Source organism: Triticum urartu, chromosome 2A, assembly GCF_056163025.1.
Source record: "Triticum urartu cultivar PI428250 chromosome 2A, HENAU_Tu73, whole genome shotgun sequence".
In the NCBI taxonomy this organism is placed as follows: Eukaryota; Viridiplantae; Streptophyta; class Magnoliopsida; order Poales; family Poaceae; genus Triticum; species Triticum urartu.
The window spans coordinates 27111658-27128326 of NC_141874.1; positions in this window are offsets into that span (position 1 = coordinate 27111658).

The following is a 16669-nucleotide window of genomic DNA, read 5'->3' on the forward strand; positions in this document are numbered from 1 at the left end:
CGTTCTCGGGGGCGGCCCGTCGACGGCGAGCTGCCGAGCAACGTCACGGCGCTGCAAACCCCGACAGCATCGGTACAAACTTATCGGTGTCTGCAAGCCGAGTGCCGACTTCGGCAACTACAGGCGCTCCTTAGCCGCGTGTTAGTGCGTGCGTGCAGGTGTGTGATCCTAATGATAAAAAAGACATCGCTTGGAATGCAACAAAAACCGTCTTATCCTCTATTGGATAGCTCACGGCCTCTGCCAGCATCCGGTCTCATAACGTGGCGTTGCTTTTATTTTCTTTTATTTTATTTTCCTTCTACAACTGACAGGTGGAACCAAGTGAGAAACTAAGCTGACAAGGTGTCATTTGACCGGTCAACTAAACAAAATACGAAGCTATATACTGTGTGAAGGTGACCATATAATCACCACAACACGTATATAGTGACCGTATTGACCGCATTCTTAAATACAGTGACCAAAGTGAACATACACGGCAAGTCGAGTGACAACCAATGCATTTTACTCGAAGAAAAACATAGAAATACGGTCATGGGCAGAATAGGCCGCCCCATTTTCTCTGGCTTCAGGCGGAGCCTCCTCTTTTATATGGATGAGTGTCCAATCGGATTTATATAGGAACAATCACTAAATAAGGTAACGGTCCTCACTTCGTGCCAGACCAAACGCGGTCTTGGCTTATTGGGCGCATCCTTCCGATTATTGGGCGGCCCTAGCTGCAGGTACGTTTGCTTTTAGTCTCTGCTTTTCACTTATTCGTTTTTCAACTTTTGTTTGTATTTTCAAAAATATTATACGGACAATATTTGTTTCAAAACTTATTTTTCTTAATTGAAAGCAAACGTATTTGCACAACTTTTCTAGAATTTTTATAATAATAAAAAATGTCATGCATTTAAATAAATGTTAGTGACATACAAAAACTTATACAATGTAAATAAAATGCTCGTGTAATTCAGAAAAAATTTATATACCATTACAAAAGTGTACATGGTATTTAAAAAAAATTACGCGCTTCAATAATATATGTATTTAACAATATTTTAGAAATATTATACAATGGAATAATGTCCGTGTCGTTTTAAATAAATTTTATGCGTCATTCAGAAAATGTATATTGTTTATTTCAAAAATGTTCGACACATATGCAAAAACTATTCAAAACATTGACATAAAGAATGTTTGTCATATATTTGAAAAATGTACAATGTTAACAAACAATTAATATACCATATGTACTTGAAAAATATACATATTTTATTGGAAAATTAGACATTTACACTGATGTTTTAAGAAAATTATTTATACAATGCAGTTTGTGTAGTTTAAAAACTACTCCTTCTGTCTCATAATATAAGAAAACGCTCTTATATTATGGGACGGAGTGAGTATTTCGTATCATTCAAAAAATGTTCAGCACCTATTTGAAAAAATGCTAACATGTATTCCGAAAAGCCTGTAAAACATATATTTGAAAAATGTTCATCGCGTATAAAACAAATGTTCCAAGTCTATATGAAAAATATACAATGTGTACGGAAATCAATTAGTTGTGTATTGAGTGAGAAATGAAAAAAAAATTTATATACTGCAAAAATATTTCCGCATAATTTTTTAAGATGTTTTGTATCATTCAAAAAATATTGAACATGCATTTGAAAAATATTTAATACATATTCAAGAAATTATTCAAAATATGTATCTAGAAAAATGTTCATCTTTTTTTGGAACATGTTTATGTGTATAAAAATGTTCTAAATTTATAAAATATTATAAAATTGATTGAGAAATTAGACATGTGTAAAGAAAAGAACAAAAATATAACAGAGGTCACTTTCTTTTCCTCCTCCATGCCCATGGAAACAAAGTACATCGGCTTGATGTCATTCTCGTTTGGAAGGGGGGTTGGTAGCTGCATGGGATGCAAAGTGGCCGGTTCCATGAAAGTCGTCGGCTGCATGGGATGCGATGTGGGCCGATTCCATGGGATGTGAGTTTACATCCTTGCTGTTTTCATTGTCCATGTGAACAAGTGAAGAGAGACGGCTGGATCTAATCACATGAACGAAGGAATAAAAGGATGAACAAGATTCTTCCCCCTAAATCTAAGGGCCTGCGGGTTATGCACTACATCTAATTTTTTCATTCCTAACTAAACTACACGCATGCACAACAAGAACGGGATGGGACCGTGCCATCTCCTTTTTTTAGGGGGGTGATGCGCGTGGGCTGTTAGCTAGTGGAAGAGTAAAATTGTCAACCAATGGTATACAACATATAATCTGAAAACTTTCTCAAAAACTATACACCTTATATCAGTAAACGGAGGGAGTGGAATATAAAAATCAAAGATAATCATTGGAAAATGGTCGGGAAACTCAGAAAAATAGGAAAAATAAAAACCTATATAAGCTTCTAAAACCAGTAAAAAAAAACCTGTCATAAAAGCTGCACTAGTCCAGGAGATCAAAATGCTAAGGGCATCTCCAGCCGCGCTCCCAGGAAGGCCTCCCCAGGCGATTTTTTCGCGCCGGCGCCGAAAAAACGGCCCAGTCGCGTCCCAGGAGCCCGATTTTCGCCGGCTTGGGCCGAAAACAGCGCCGGCGGGCCCAGGCCGAACCCGGCGCGCTGGGGGGCGCCCGGGGGCGCCGGGGCGAGCTGTTTTGGCGCGAAAAAGACGCGGGCCAGCCGCGTCAGCGACTCGGCGCCTCGTCTTCCCCCAACGGCCTCGGTTCCCGCGGGGAAACAATGGCAAGACTGCCGCCGGTCAGGCTTGCCATTGATTCCTCACGGGCGGCGCGTTCACGGGACGGCGCGCCGACGCCTCCACTCCCTCGCACGCGTACACACGGACGCGGCCCCGCTATAAAAGCCGGCGGCCTCCACTCACCTGCACCCACACCAGCCCCGCCCCTCGCCGCCGTCCAGCCCTTCCTCTCCCTACCTCTCCCCGAGCGCGGCCGCCCAGCCCCTCCCTCTACCTCTCCCGAGCCCGCCCAGCCCCGCCTTCGCCATGGCAGAACGCTTCCCCGGAGATACGGCGGCGGCCAACGGCTTCGGCCGCCGTTCGCTCCGCAAACAGGAGTCCTGGCTCCTGTTCCAGGCGAACATCCCGGCGCCGCCGGACATGCGCGCCGGGCCGACGGGGTGGAGACTCAGCGCCGGGGGAGTGCCCATTCCCCCGTTGCCCGACGCCGTGGCGGACCCGAGGTACTTCGCCGAGGAGGTCGAGATCGTGCACGCGTCCCTCACCGACGCCGAGCTCTCCCTCCCCCAGTACGCCGCCGACAACCACGCGGCCTGGGCGGCGTATTTCGAGCGCCGCCAACACCAGCGCCTGGCGTCCACCAACGGCGCGCCGGTGGTCGGCAGCCGGCAGAACAGCGAGGGACGCTACCTCTGGTGGGGCGTCCCCGGCCGCACACTCGAGGGCGTGCTCACGTACCTCGAGGGCGGCAACGACCCGCTGTTGGCGTACCCCCCGGCGAGGGTGGCCGCCCCGGCGCAGCACCGACGCGCCGGGCCATGGGCTCCAAGGAGGTTCGGCGCCTCCTCTTCTTCCTCCTCCTCATCCCGTTCTTCTTCACACTCCTCCGGCTCTCCGGCGCTGCTCGGCGTCAAGGCCGAGCCCGCGGCGGAGACGCCGCTCGGCCGGCGCAGTCGCAGCACCGGCATCGTCATCAACGAGGGCGGCCGGCGCGCCCCCTCGTCGGCTCCTCTGCGCTTCGTCAAGCCAAAGACGGAGCCGGGGCTGGCGCCGGTGAAGGCCGAGCTCGACGACGACGGCGACGCCGCCCTCAAATGGGCGCGCCAGGACTCCATTGCGATGGAGAAGGCGCGCCGCGAGAAGGAGAAGGAGCGCCAGCGCGCCGCCCTACGCCGCTTCGAGGAGCGCCGACGCGGCCGCGAGGAAGGCGGGGTCGTCGTCTTGTGCGACAGCGACGACGACGACTATGCGCCGCCGCCTGTTCGCCATGGCGACGCCGGGGAGGGGTCCAGCAGGGGCGCCCGTGTCAAGGAGGAGAAGAAGGCCGACGACGACGATGGCGGCGATGGCGACGACGACTTCAGCCCCTTTCTCTTTTTTTTAGATTAGGTTCATGTAATGTTTGGCCGAATTTCGCCGAAATTTGTAATGTTTGGTCGAAATTTAACTAGTTTTTATCATAACTTCGCCGAACGGTTCTGTTTTTTTTAAGATACGCGCCTGGGGGCGGCCCTGGGGGCCGACGGCTGGGGACCGACTTGCCCCCAGTGCAATTTTTTTCGCCGGCTCACCCCCAGGCGGCGCTTTTAGACGCCCCCTGGGGGGCCAACGGCTGGAGATGCCCTAACCAGGGGTGATAGGAGGGTCCAGGTGAAGGCTATTAAATGTGAGAGGAATCAGGTTAGTCACGAGCTTGCTCGTATAGCTCGTACAGACATAAAAACTGCAGTTTGGCTGGGTTCTGGCCTTGAAGAGATTGTAAATCTTTGTGTACTGGATCAACTTGATTCAGGTTGATTAATACAAATCCTTTTTTCCCCGCAAAAAAAAGAAGCTTCCCAAAACCTCTTTCAGGAACCATATTTGGCCAGCCGAACTAGCAATCACCAGAGGTGAGACTCATCGTTCTGTCAGTACGGGCGAGGCATAGCCCCGGCGACCCAACAAAGGGTTACCGTAAGCAGCACATGCTGGAAAGTAAAAAAGGGACAGCCCATAAAGAAAACAATTTCCGTCGGTTTATTCCAGCCAGTTCTCCCCTGTTTTTCTTTCATTTTTTAATTCGTTTACTCATTTTTTTCTGTTTGTTTTTGTTTTTCTTTCATCTTTGTGTTTTTTTTAAGTTTTTACTCTTTCTCTTTTTCGGTTTCATTTTCAAAAACATGTTTTTTCTATAAAAATCACGAATAAGTTTATAAAAATTTGGCGAAATGTTTTGAGCTTTAAAAAAATCAAATATTGAACATTTTTAAATTCATTGATTGTTTTTCAAATTAGTGTTTTTTCCAAATTGCAATATTTTTGGATCTGCAGACTTTTCAAAAACAAATCATGAACATTTTTTTTCAAATCCACAAACATTTTTTGATTTTAGCAGGTGTCGATCGGCAGTTCATCCGCAGTCGATCACCAGGGAGGCACGACAGGCATCTATGATTCAGAATCCCGGGTGCTTGCTGTCTACAATTAGATCTAGGTCAGGAGATATATTTTGTACTAAAACATATCAAAAAATTTAAAGAGGAAAGGGGGCTAGACCAGGTTATCACAACTCATGCTTTAAAGATCTTACCACCTAACGGAAATCACCTTTGACAGCTATGTTCTCTCTCATAGTCAACTTTAGCCAAACTTATTACCTGCCATGCTCCCTGCAATAAAGAATAAAAAATATAACATGTCATATGTCATACTGAAAGATATAGCTGAAAAATTGAGATATAATAATGCCCTTCTCCACTAGCTATCCAGTAGTGAGGCATCCTTCCATATTTTTCACACTTATCTCTATCTGGAACATTATTCCACAATACTAAAATGTTTTGCACGGAGAAAGTTACTGAGTTGGACAGAAAATGCGCTTAGCCCACCAGAAATTGCCTCACCTAGGTGGAGAGCGCACAAGATAATTAAAGAGGCACTGCCAACTGTCAAATGGAAATCAACATAGAGAAACTCCATATGGTTCAGAAAACTCTATTAATCTACCTCTCTGCCTATAAATAATGCATCACCAGATCTCGTGTCTCGACCCAAAATCATTATAGGAAAACCAGCAAGCCATTATAACACTTCTAGTGTTTCCCTTCCAGCTGCACGATGAAGCTTTTTCCTCTGTTTGTCCTTGCCATGGTAATGGTTAACGCTTGCGCCGTGTCTTCTCACATGGCGCCGAGAGACCATGTACTAGATGGAGTAGTGAAGATGGCAGCAACGGGAGAGGGGACGGCGATCGACAATCATCATGCGATACCGAGGACAGAGTATAGCAGCTGGAGCAGCCCTAACATGCCCGGAAGTGGCCATGACATTGGTAGCAAAGAAGCCAAGCCATGAGCAGCCTGATATATGTATGCCTTTGTACGTAACACACTTCGCATTATAGGGTACGTATACGTACTCTTTTGAATCATACATAGTAGTAGTAGTAGTTGCATGTCGTGGGTTCCTAGTTGTGCTACCTATATGTAAATTAAGAGTGAGCCGGATCACGTCTATGTATTTACAGATGTTCTGTTTATATTGAATAAATCAACATTTTTCTATATTCATTGATAGTTTACAGTATGTGCTCTTGAAGTAGATTTCATCTGGATTTAGGTCTTAAATCTTGAGTACTGCCAAGCAGATAAATCAGTCCGAAATATTAGCTTTATCTATATTAGAAGAACCATAAGAATATCAGCGAGGTACCCTTTGGAAAAAAATAAACCATTTACTTGATGTTTAATGGATGGTGATATTGCTATGGATTCATAAGGTTGATGTCGAAGGAACAATATAATTTTGGCAATATATGGTCTAATAAATAACCAGGAAACCATGAAACAATCAAGTGTTGATGTGAGAAAATAAAAGAAATATATAACCATAACTATGTGTAGACCTGAAGGGAAACATGCATGTGCATACGGCATGCAATTAACGAGAGTCGCGTGTTGTCAGCTGGCATGATACAGTTGCACACTAGTTAAGTTCTTTAATTCTTGAAATAATGTTTTCAGAGAATATTTCACTTTGATGAAAATCATTCCTCTCTCCCCAAAGGGCATGCATTGTTTAGGTAAGCTGAAACCACACCAATTTGTTTATATATAACTTACATAAATCACTTGATAAAGTACAATATCTCAATCAGAGAATATATAAATTTCAAATGATACAATTTCGTTGAAAACAACTTACATAAACAGCTTCATAAAGTACCGACATGGGTTCAGTTTTCGCAAAATGCTAACTATTATTCTTGTAACTGTACTTATTCAATAATAGAAAAACTTGACAAAATTACTGAGCTTTACCTGCAGCTACAAGGTCCCTATGCTAACTAGCTAGAAAGACGCAGTCTTATCTGATATATTCTGCTCAGCATTTATTCTGGACCCTTTAGTCTGCAAGAGAACTTTCATCTGCAGCGGCTGAGATATCGATGAGAGCCCAGAGCCAAATGCCCAAGGGTCACAAGTAGTACTATTGTTGATAAACATGCAGTTAAACTGAGAAATCCACTGCAATTAAGAGCTCATTGACTCCACTAATATCTGTCCTTCTACCTATATGCTTACCCAGATAGATGATGACACTTTTAGTGCCCGACTGAAGCGGTTGGGTTAAAAGTTAGGCAGGGTTATTCTCCACCTATAAATAAAATAGGAAGTCGTCATCGCATTGTCCTAATAAAAGCATAAACCACTATCTTAGTGGGAAATACTATTCGTAGTGTTTGATGATTTACGCATAATTTATGATTACATTGACAGTGATTGGGCCAAGTAATCACCATAATCTTCAGAATTGCCGATATTTGCAAATATTTTATGTCACTGGCCATGGTAATGGGTGGGCTCTGATTTGGCTGCCAGTTTTACTACAGGATTCTAGTGCATCATTCAATAACCTTTTTGTACCAAAGGCATGGCATGAGTACCTTTTACATCGACATGATGTTTTTTTTAATTCTAGTGCATCATTCAATAACCTTTTAGTTGTTAGGTTTTCTGCCCATATGAATTGTGCACTAGTTTTTCTGACTATATAAACCGTTCCTGACATGACCAAACCATAGCCTGCAAGAAACAGCACGTAGAATATCCAAACTTCTATCTAATCTCAAGGTGGAGATTTTCCAGGTATGACTCTTTGTTCCAGCTAGTTTCGTCTTGCTCATGATCATCTTTCATTCTTTGACCATTAACTTCATGATATTCCTATGCATGTGTCTCCGTCAAGTAAATTCAGACACCATGAAAGAGCAACTGAAAGCAAGCAGGATTAAGATCTTGGCTGCCTTGCTGGTCTTCGTCATGGTTACTCAAGGCTTGGCGATTCGTGTCAAAGGAACGGTGAGGAATGACATCACCGATGAGGCTGTTAGCGCGAAAACCACCCTCGGTACAGGCAGCAGCACAACCGTGGACAACCACCATGCAATCCCACGGGACCAGTATAGTAGCCATGGAGGAGAGGATGGATCAGGTGGCAGTGGTGGTGATACTACAAGGAACTAGTGCCATTCTCTGAGACTGTTCTGTTTTTTTTCTTCGAAAAGGGGTGCTTTATGACTTAAAAGGTTTGAGACTGTTCTGTTTGCCGAAGATACATATTCTGATCTCTAATGTCATATTGTATAGATGTCAGTAGCGCTAATATTATTAGTATTCATGTCTACATGAAAATAAGGTGTTGTACATCAGATGTAATATTTTCGCGCGTGTGTGTTAGGAAACTTTCGTGATGTTACGCGGCAGTCGTCAATAAAATTCATGCCTACAATCTGTTGTTCAGGAAAGAACCAAATTAACCGCATGCTTACGGTTGAGTACTGATTAATCATGGTTTTATGCTTCAATTCCTAAGTTATAAGAAGATTTATCCAACATGTACTAGTTGCAACTCTAATCGATGCCCAAAACATAGTAACCAACAGTCCAACACTCCATCCCCAAAACTGAAATCCAAAAAACATTCTGGGTATTGGGAGGCTGGCTTCTAAATGGTGCCCAAAACTTAATCCCCGAAAATAGTTTTTGACCTAATTTCTCCATCTTTGTGCATTCATATGAACATATTACATTTCATAGTTAACACATGAACATCATGTAAACATTGAATTTATAATTAAACACAATGTCAACTATATAATTTGAACTACATTATTAAACATAACTAAACATAATTAAACATAATAAAAGTAAACTAAAACATAGGATTAAACATTAATAAATCCACCATATAGTTCAAGTCTTTTAGTCTCTCTCGGAGGAGGATGAGGAAATGATTATGAAGTTGCGAGCCTCCTCATTGGCCGCCTTAATCTCCTCCTCTTCCACCTCGTCGGTGTCGATGCCTACATGTAGCTCGATGCCTTCTTGTGGTGCCTCACAGGCAGCATGGTGCTCATCGTGGTGCCTTATAGGTAGCATCAATTTCTTGGTACTCGTCTATAGTGCATTCCCCGTGAATGGTGAAGTTGGCACAGTACAAGGCCATATAGGCCTAGATTGTTAGGTGTTCCGTCATGAACTTATCACCCTCCTGCTCTAGCTCACACTCAAGCTCATCCCAACATATTAGTTGGGGGTTGGACTCGGTGGAGGATTTTGACGCCATCACTAAGGGCATCTCCAGCCGCGCCCCCAACAGGCCCCCCCAGGCCACTTTTTCGGCGCCGGCGCCGAAAAAACGGCCCAGTCGCGCCCCCAGGACGCCGAAATCGCCGGTTCGGACCTTTTTTCCGCCCGGCGGTCACAGGCCGAACCCGGCGCGCTGAGGAGCTGTTGGGGGCTCCGGCGCTAGGGAAAAGCATGCCTGGCCCACACCGACAGGGGAAAAGTCAAGGTTTTCTTCCCCCGACTCGCCTCGCACCCCCCGCGCCCTCGGCCACCACTAGCTATATCCCGGCGACGGCCGCCGCCCTACTCCGCTAGATAGCCATTCCCCGCCGGAAAATAGCAGCACTTCGCCGCGGCAGCCCCTCCCACAGCAGCTGGGCGTTTCCGGTCGCCGTTTCCGGCCGCGGAGGCGCGGTTTAACGGCGGGTACACGCCCACCGAGCGCAAGGTGTTCGGCGTTTTGCCTGCCTCGGTGATGGACTCGGATGAGGAGGAAGAGCTCGCCGCGCTGCTGGAGGAGGAAGCCGCGGCCGACGTCCAGGAAGAAGAGCATCTCATGGTGCTCGCCGCCCTCGCCCAGCTGTTGGCGAGCAGTGAAAAGCCACGGCGAGGTGGCTCGGCGCCGGGGCGGGTGAAAGCAAAGAACCGGCATCGTCTGCAAGGCTACTGCATGCTCTACTCCGACTACTTCGCCGATGCTCCACTTCATAGCGAGAGAACATTTCGGCGCCGTTATCGGATGAGCCGAAAGCTCTTCCTCAGGATTGTGAATTCCATCCGGGAGTTCAGCAACTACTTCAAGTGCAAGATGGATTGCACTGGCGCTCTTGGATTCACCTCCATCCAGAAGTGCACGGCAGCGATGAGGATGCTTGCATATGGAGCTCCAAGTGATTCACTCGACGACTATGGGCGCATGGCCGAGTCCACCAGCATAGAGTGTTTCTACAAGTTCTGTCGGGCAGTGGTGGCAGTGTTTGGACCACAATACTTGAGAACACCCAATGCGGAAGACACTGCTCGGATCCTAGCCCAGAATGCAGCAAGAGGATTTCCTGGGATGCTTGGAAGCATCGACTGCATGCATTGGAAATGGAAGAATTGCCCATTTGGTTGGCAGGGGATGTACAAAGGCGCCAAAGACGGTTGCAGTGTGGTGCTTGAGGCGGTAGCCACACAGGACCTCTGGATTTGGCACTCCTTCTTTGGTATGCCCGGAACTCACAATGACATCAACGTGCTGCAGTGCTCTCCTGTTTTTGCCAAGCTCGTTGAGGGCCATTCTCCTCCGGTGAACTTCGAGATCAATGGGCACCAATACAACAAGGGGTACTATCTAGCTGACGGCATCTATCCGAGATGGTCGACGTTTGTGAAGACGATCTCAAACCCTGTGCCAGGAGGCAAGAACGCCTGGTTTGCGAAAGTTCAGGAGGCTTGCCGGAAGGATGTCGAGCGGGCATTTGGTGTGCTCCAATCTCGATTCGCTGTTGTTCGGTACCCCGCTCAGACCTGGTCGAAAGATCAAATGTGGGAGATCATGACTTGGTGTGTCATCTTGCACAACATGATCATCGAGAGCGAGCAAGAAGACCTAGTGATTGACACTGAACCATAATACAGGCAGGGTCCTCTAGCCGAAGTTGATCACCAGCTACCGGCAACTTGGACTGCCTATCTCAGTATGCGTCAGGAGATCCGAGACCCACAGGTGCATCATCAACTGCAGAAATATCTGATTGAGCACCTATGGAGGCTCAAGGGGGATGCCTCGTGATGAAATACGAGTTTTTATTTGTTGAACAATATAATTTGTATTGAATTATTTGTTGTTGTAGTATTTTGTTGAAGTATTTGATTTTTCTGTGATGAGATATGTGATAAGAAATAATTATGTTGATAATTGAACGCCGAGACACGGCGAAACCACGCCGAATATGGGCCTATTCTCGCCCATATGGGCCGTTTATTCGCTGAAATTGGGCTGCAAAGTGGGCCAATTTCGGCGCCTGGGGGCGACGACTGGGCGCAAACCCGCCCCCAGCGCCGAGTGCATCGCCGGCTCGCCCCCAGGGGGCGATTTTTATGCGTCCTGGGGGGCCAACGGCTGGAGATGCCCTAAGTCTTTGGTATCGAGCCTATAGAGAGGGAAAGTTTTACGACAACATAGAGGATTTGTTGCAATTTGTCGGCATGGTGGAGCGACCGGACCTCGAGGGAACGAAAGATGTGCCAGACTTCGCCAGTGTGGAGCTGCCAGACGGATGGCGAAGAAGCCACCAAGATAGCTGCACAGTTACGGTCAGGATATTGAGTGGCATTGTTGGTGGGCGGGGGAGCCAAAATTGTGGCTAGGATTGGTAAGGTGGGGTCCATGTGGGTGGATAGAAGGCGAGAAAGGTAGCTAATCAACGATGGCGGCTAGGAGGCGAAATGTCACTTGCACATGTTCTAGGGTTTTGGAAACTAGATTGGGATAAGCTGGCTGACATCAATATATTGGCAATGAAGAAAACTTTTGTGGATAGTTTAAATAGAGTTTTGCATTGTATTTTTTGGTCACATTTGTTTGGGCTTACTTTTCAAGTCTTCACTTCAACAAATTGGATTGTATGCATGTTTTAAAAATATTCTCATGTTGTAGAAGACAAATTCAATTCGATTTGGAAGGTCCCATGAGAATATACCATGTTGTCTCCTAAGCAGAATATGGAATTTAAAAATATTTAAAATCATATCAAGCTTTAGAATTTTTCAAAATCTCATATGAATATAAATATATTCTGTACATACATGTACATTTTCGTTAACAAATACTTGCATTTATGTGCTACTCAAAAGCATTGTAAAAACAATTTCGTGGATCTACATATAATAGCAAATAGTTCATCTATTATAGATTTCAATTTTTAAGCCTGCAAATTAATATATTTAGGTTCATAGTGAGCATCCACATGTTTAGGAAGAAGTACTTAATTAGGAAAATAAAATTAAAGGAACTGGTGATTAAAATTAAAAGGGACCACAGTAGCCGGCGAACCTTTCTGTGGCAAGTTCTTCAAACACCCATGGCAATTCTCTTGAGAAATAGATTGTAAAATGTGCAAACGGAGGAATTTTGCTGTGAATTTTTTTTTCTTGCTTGAAACAATTACCATGCCCCTGCAACATAAATTGCAGTGGAAAGGTTCACAAATGCCATCTGCCCAGCAAACGTTCGCTGAATAATATTATCCTTAAAAGGGCACTACCAGGGAAAAGCCTATACACAGAATCTTAGCAGCAGCGCGCTTTAAAACAAGGCGCTGCTGCTACGTAGCAGTAGCGCGCGCAAAGTAAACACGCTGCTGAAATAGAAGTAGCACTAGCGCGCCTGTAATAACCCGCACTACTGTTATAATTGCCACGACCGCCGCCAAGCTAGTTATAGCAGCAGCGCCTTAATACAAAGAGCGCTACTGCTATAGATCATAGCAGTAGCGCATCCTCACAATACCCACTACTGCTAAGTTTACTACAAAATCTAGTCCCACCTCACTCCACGAACATGGTTTTTACCACCTTAAATGTGTTACTTCTCAAACTATCACAACCACCTGGTCTTCATTGAACTCTATGTATAGAATTTGTGGCCGTAATATGAGTCTTCTCCAGTTTCTAAACCGGTGAGGACTCATATTGACAATTCAGATTGTACACAAAAAAATCAATGATAATCAATGTATTTTTGATGTATATTTTTACATGTTTACACATAGCAGTAGCGCATTTTGACTGAAAGGCGCTACTGCTAGGTCATTTATTAGTAGCACGTTTCCCTATAGCGCGTTACTGCTAAGCCATTCTATCTTCCCCAACCGGCCGCCCTAGCTCACTCTCCTCTCTCCACTCACACTCACACTCACTCTCACTCGATTTCCCTCTCAACCCCCCGCGCCGGTCCGCCCTCGCCGGCCGCCCTCGCCTACCCCTCTTCCCTCTGCGCCGCCGTCACCTCCTCCTCCTCCCTGGACTTGGTAATCCTTCGCCGGCCGCCCTCCTCCCCACCCCCTCCTCCTCCGCCCTTCCTCCACTCCTCCGTTCGCCGCTGGCCGGCCCCTCCTCGCTCCTCCTCCTCCGTCCTCCTTCCTCCTCCCACCTCCAGTCGCCCCTCCTTCTCCCTCCTCCCTCCTCCATCCACAATCCCTCCTCCCTGCTACATTTTGATTTAGTAGGCTAGTTCATATGCAACATTTTGATTTAGTTGATATGATTTAGTTGATTTAGTAGGCTAGTTGATTTAGAACATTTTGATTCAGTTGATTTAGTAGGCTAGTTGATTTAGTTGATTTAGTAGGCTAGTTGATTTAGAACATTTTGATTCAGTTGATTTAGTAGGCTAGTTGATTTAGTTGATTTAGTAGGCTAGTTGATTTAGAACATTTTGATTTAGTCGATTTAGTAGCCTAGTTGATATGCAACATTTAGAGAGAGAGAGACAGAGAGAGAGAGAGATGATAGTTGATAGGTTTTAGTTGATATGATTAACTGATTAGTAAAAATTTAGACATAGTTGATAGTTTTTAGTTGACATAAGCCTCTGGTCATAATAACACTTTGATATAGGATAGTTTCTAGGGTTTAGAATAGTCGATGCTAGTTTGCTATGTTGGTTTGCATGTTTAGCTTGATGATCATCCCATGCTAAGTTGTTTTTTGTGCTATATTGAAGTTGGTGTACCACTGTTTTTTGATTGCATTAATTCCAGCATCTCTAGACCCTATTGTTAGTATCACATTATGTTAATGTTTTCCTTTCCTGTGAAGTGGATCGTTCATCTTTGCTCATATTGCTTTAGGAAAATGGCGCGACCACCACCACCATGTCAACTATGCAAGTCAAGGTGCGCCAGCAGCCTTGCAACTGGCAAGCTGTTCGACATCTACTTCCAGCCGAGTTTTCATCATGCGGCAGTAAAAAATTATATGAAATGTAACAACTATTTTTTATAGTGTTGGCATTACTGCATTGTGTCATTTTGTTTTTTTACACAGATCGTCCCATGCAATGTGAGGTTGAAATTTAACAAGCTGATAGGAGACATTGTGACCTTTGAGGCTCTTGGGCCCCCTACACTATAGAGGTCGAGAAAGGACGCAATATGTCGCAGATTGGAGGAGATGGATGGGCCCGTTTCCTGGCCCACATGCGTGTTACCGGTGGTGAGTTGATCAACTTCTCCTTCAAAGCAGAAAGACCCAAGTTGGTTGTCATTTATATCAACAAGGTGGAAGATGATGAAGATGACGAGGACCCACTCGATGAAGATTATGAGGACCCACTTCATGAAGCCATCGTAGCTCAAAGAGTGAGACTGGGCGAGGAGGAGGTGTACAACCTATGGGACATAATTCTGGCACGTGATGACTTTGTCGGGGTGCCATTCGTGACCCGCCTGACAAGTACCATGGTCGATCGACATGATATGTATGTTATACTAGCTGTAGTAATTTGATATGCTTAGTGAATCCGATGATATGCTTTAGTGTTATACTTACAAATGCAAATTATCTGATGATATGCTTAGAGAATCCGATGATATGTTAGTGTAGAGTCCAATGATATGATGTGTGGAATCTAGTCGATGATATGCTTTAGTGTAGAGTCCAATCACATGCTTATTAATGTAGAATCCAAGGAACTATTAATAGTGTAGATAATCCATATATACTTATTAGTAAAATTTATGCTTAGTAGAAATGTGTAGTACTGTGTCTTTTGATAGTGTAGAAATCTATAATTAGTAGAAATATATTTGCAAGAGTATGTGCGAGGCTACTTATTAATTGATATGTTTTTCTTATTCATACATTGCCAAAGAGCCTATCTGTGAGTTATGGTATCGAGCCTGATGAAGAAGGCTCAGCTGGAATACGCCTTACCGCAAGGGGCTCCGTCACCACCTATACATACAGCATGGACACGGACGGTCACACACACTTAAGCAAGGTTGGGTTGAAGAGATTCCTCATTGGCAAGAATCTTCGTGTTGGACAGGCCATCCTAATTACTATCAGGAACACCCACCGCCCAGGCTTGAGGATGATGATCGTCATCGATATCAACTACATATGTGTGTGTGGTTGTATGACTATATATGCTATATTTATGTGAGGATGCATGTTGACTATATATGAAATTGTTGTCTAGTACTACCTAGTACCTATAATGCTTTATGATATTGTATGACTATTGTATGACTATATGGTATTGTGGTTAATGATATTGTTATATGGTATATGTGAAATTACAGTTTATTGAAACGGGGTATGAAGCGGGGAAAAATGATGAAAGATACATCAATAGCATGGGGATAGAAAAGCGCTACAGCTACTTAATAGTAGCGCGTTCCAGAAAAGCGCTACTGATATAGTCAATAGTAGTATTGCGGGTCTAGACCGTGCTACTATTAATGTTAGTTGTAGCGCCGTAGTAGTAGCGCGGCTACCCGCACTGTTGATAGCATCAAAACCCACGCTACTACTAGGGTTTTCCCTAGTAGTGAGGTCTTATGTTGCCACCGATTTTCTGACAATACTTTACACAGTACTAAGATGTAAATTAGTATTTCCTTTTGCAGTAATAATAGAATATGCACCAATGTACTCAATACTTGTCGCATCTCATTAAACCCTTTTTTTCATAAGATTTCACTTAGTTTAGAGTTATATTACCAAAGCACCATTGTAGTGAACCAACCTATGGTTGGATGGCTTGTAGGAGGGTGATGTACATACAAACCACCAGGGATCAAACCCCAGGTTTGACACATGTGTGTCTTATAAAGGTGAAACATTCTTTCAGTGAGAGGCGATGCCCCCATTGATAGAGAGGCGCCTGCGGTGACTTTCCCAATCTCAAGAGCCGCAAGCTCAGCCTCTCAGACGATGTACTCACATGGGTAAAATGTGAATTCGTAGGGGTGAGTGTATGCGCGTGTATCTGAGTGTCTGCATCTGTATTGTGTTTCTACAAAAATTATAACATGCAGGCAATTATTTCTAAAGGCATCCGTGCGATCCACCATGAAAAAAATTCCTGAACAAACCAACACAAGTTATCTCGCCGAAGAGGTCGGAAATTGTAACATGAAATTAATGCTAATAAATTTCTTTTAAAAATTGAAAAACAAGGTTAATACAATGTAAAGGCGAGAATGTAAATGAAAATTGGTATCTTCAAACAAAGATTATACTCAACAAACTACAAAAAATAAAAGAGAAAAAAATCCATAAGTATAACTACATAAGGAAAATAATTTTAAACTGTCAAGTATTTGAGATCAGCAAATGTCTCAAATTATGT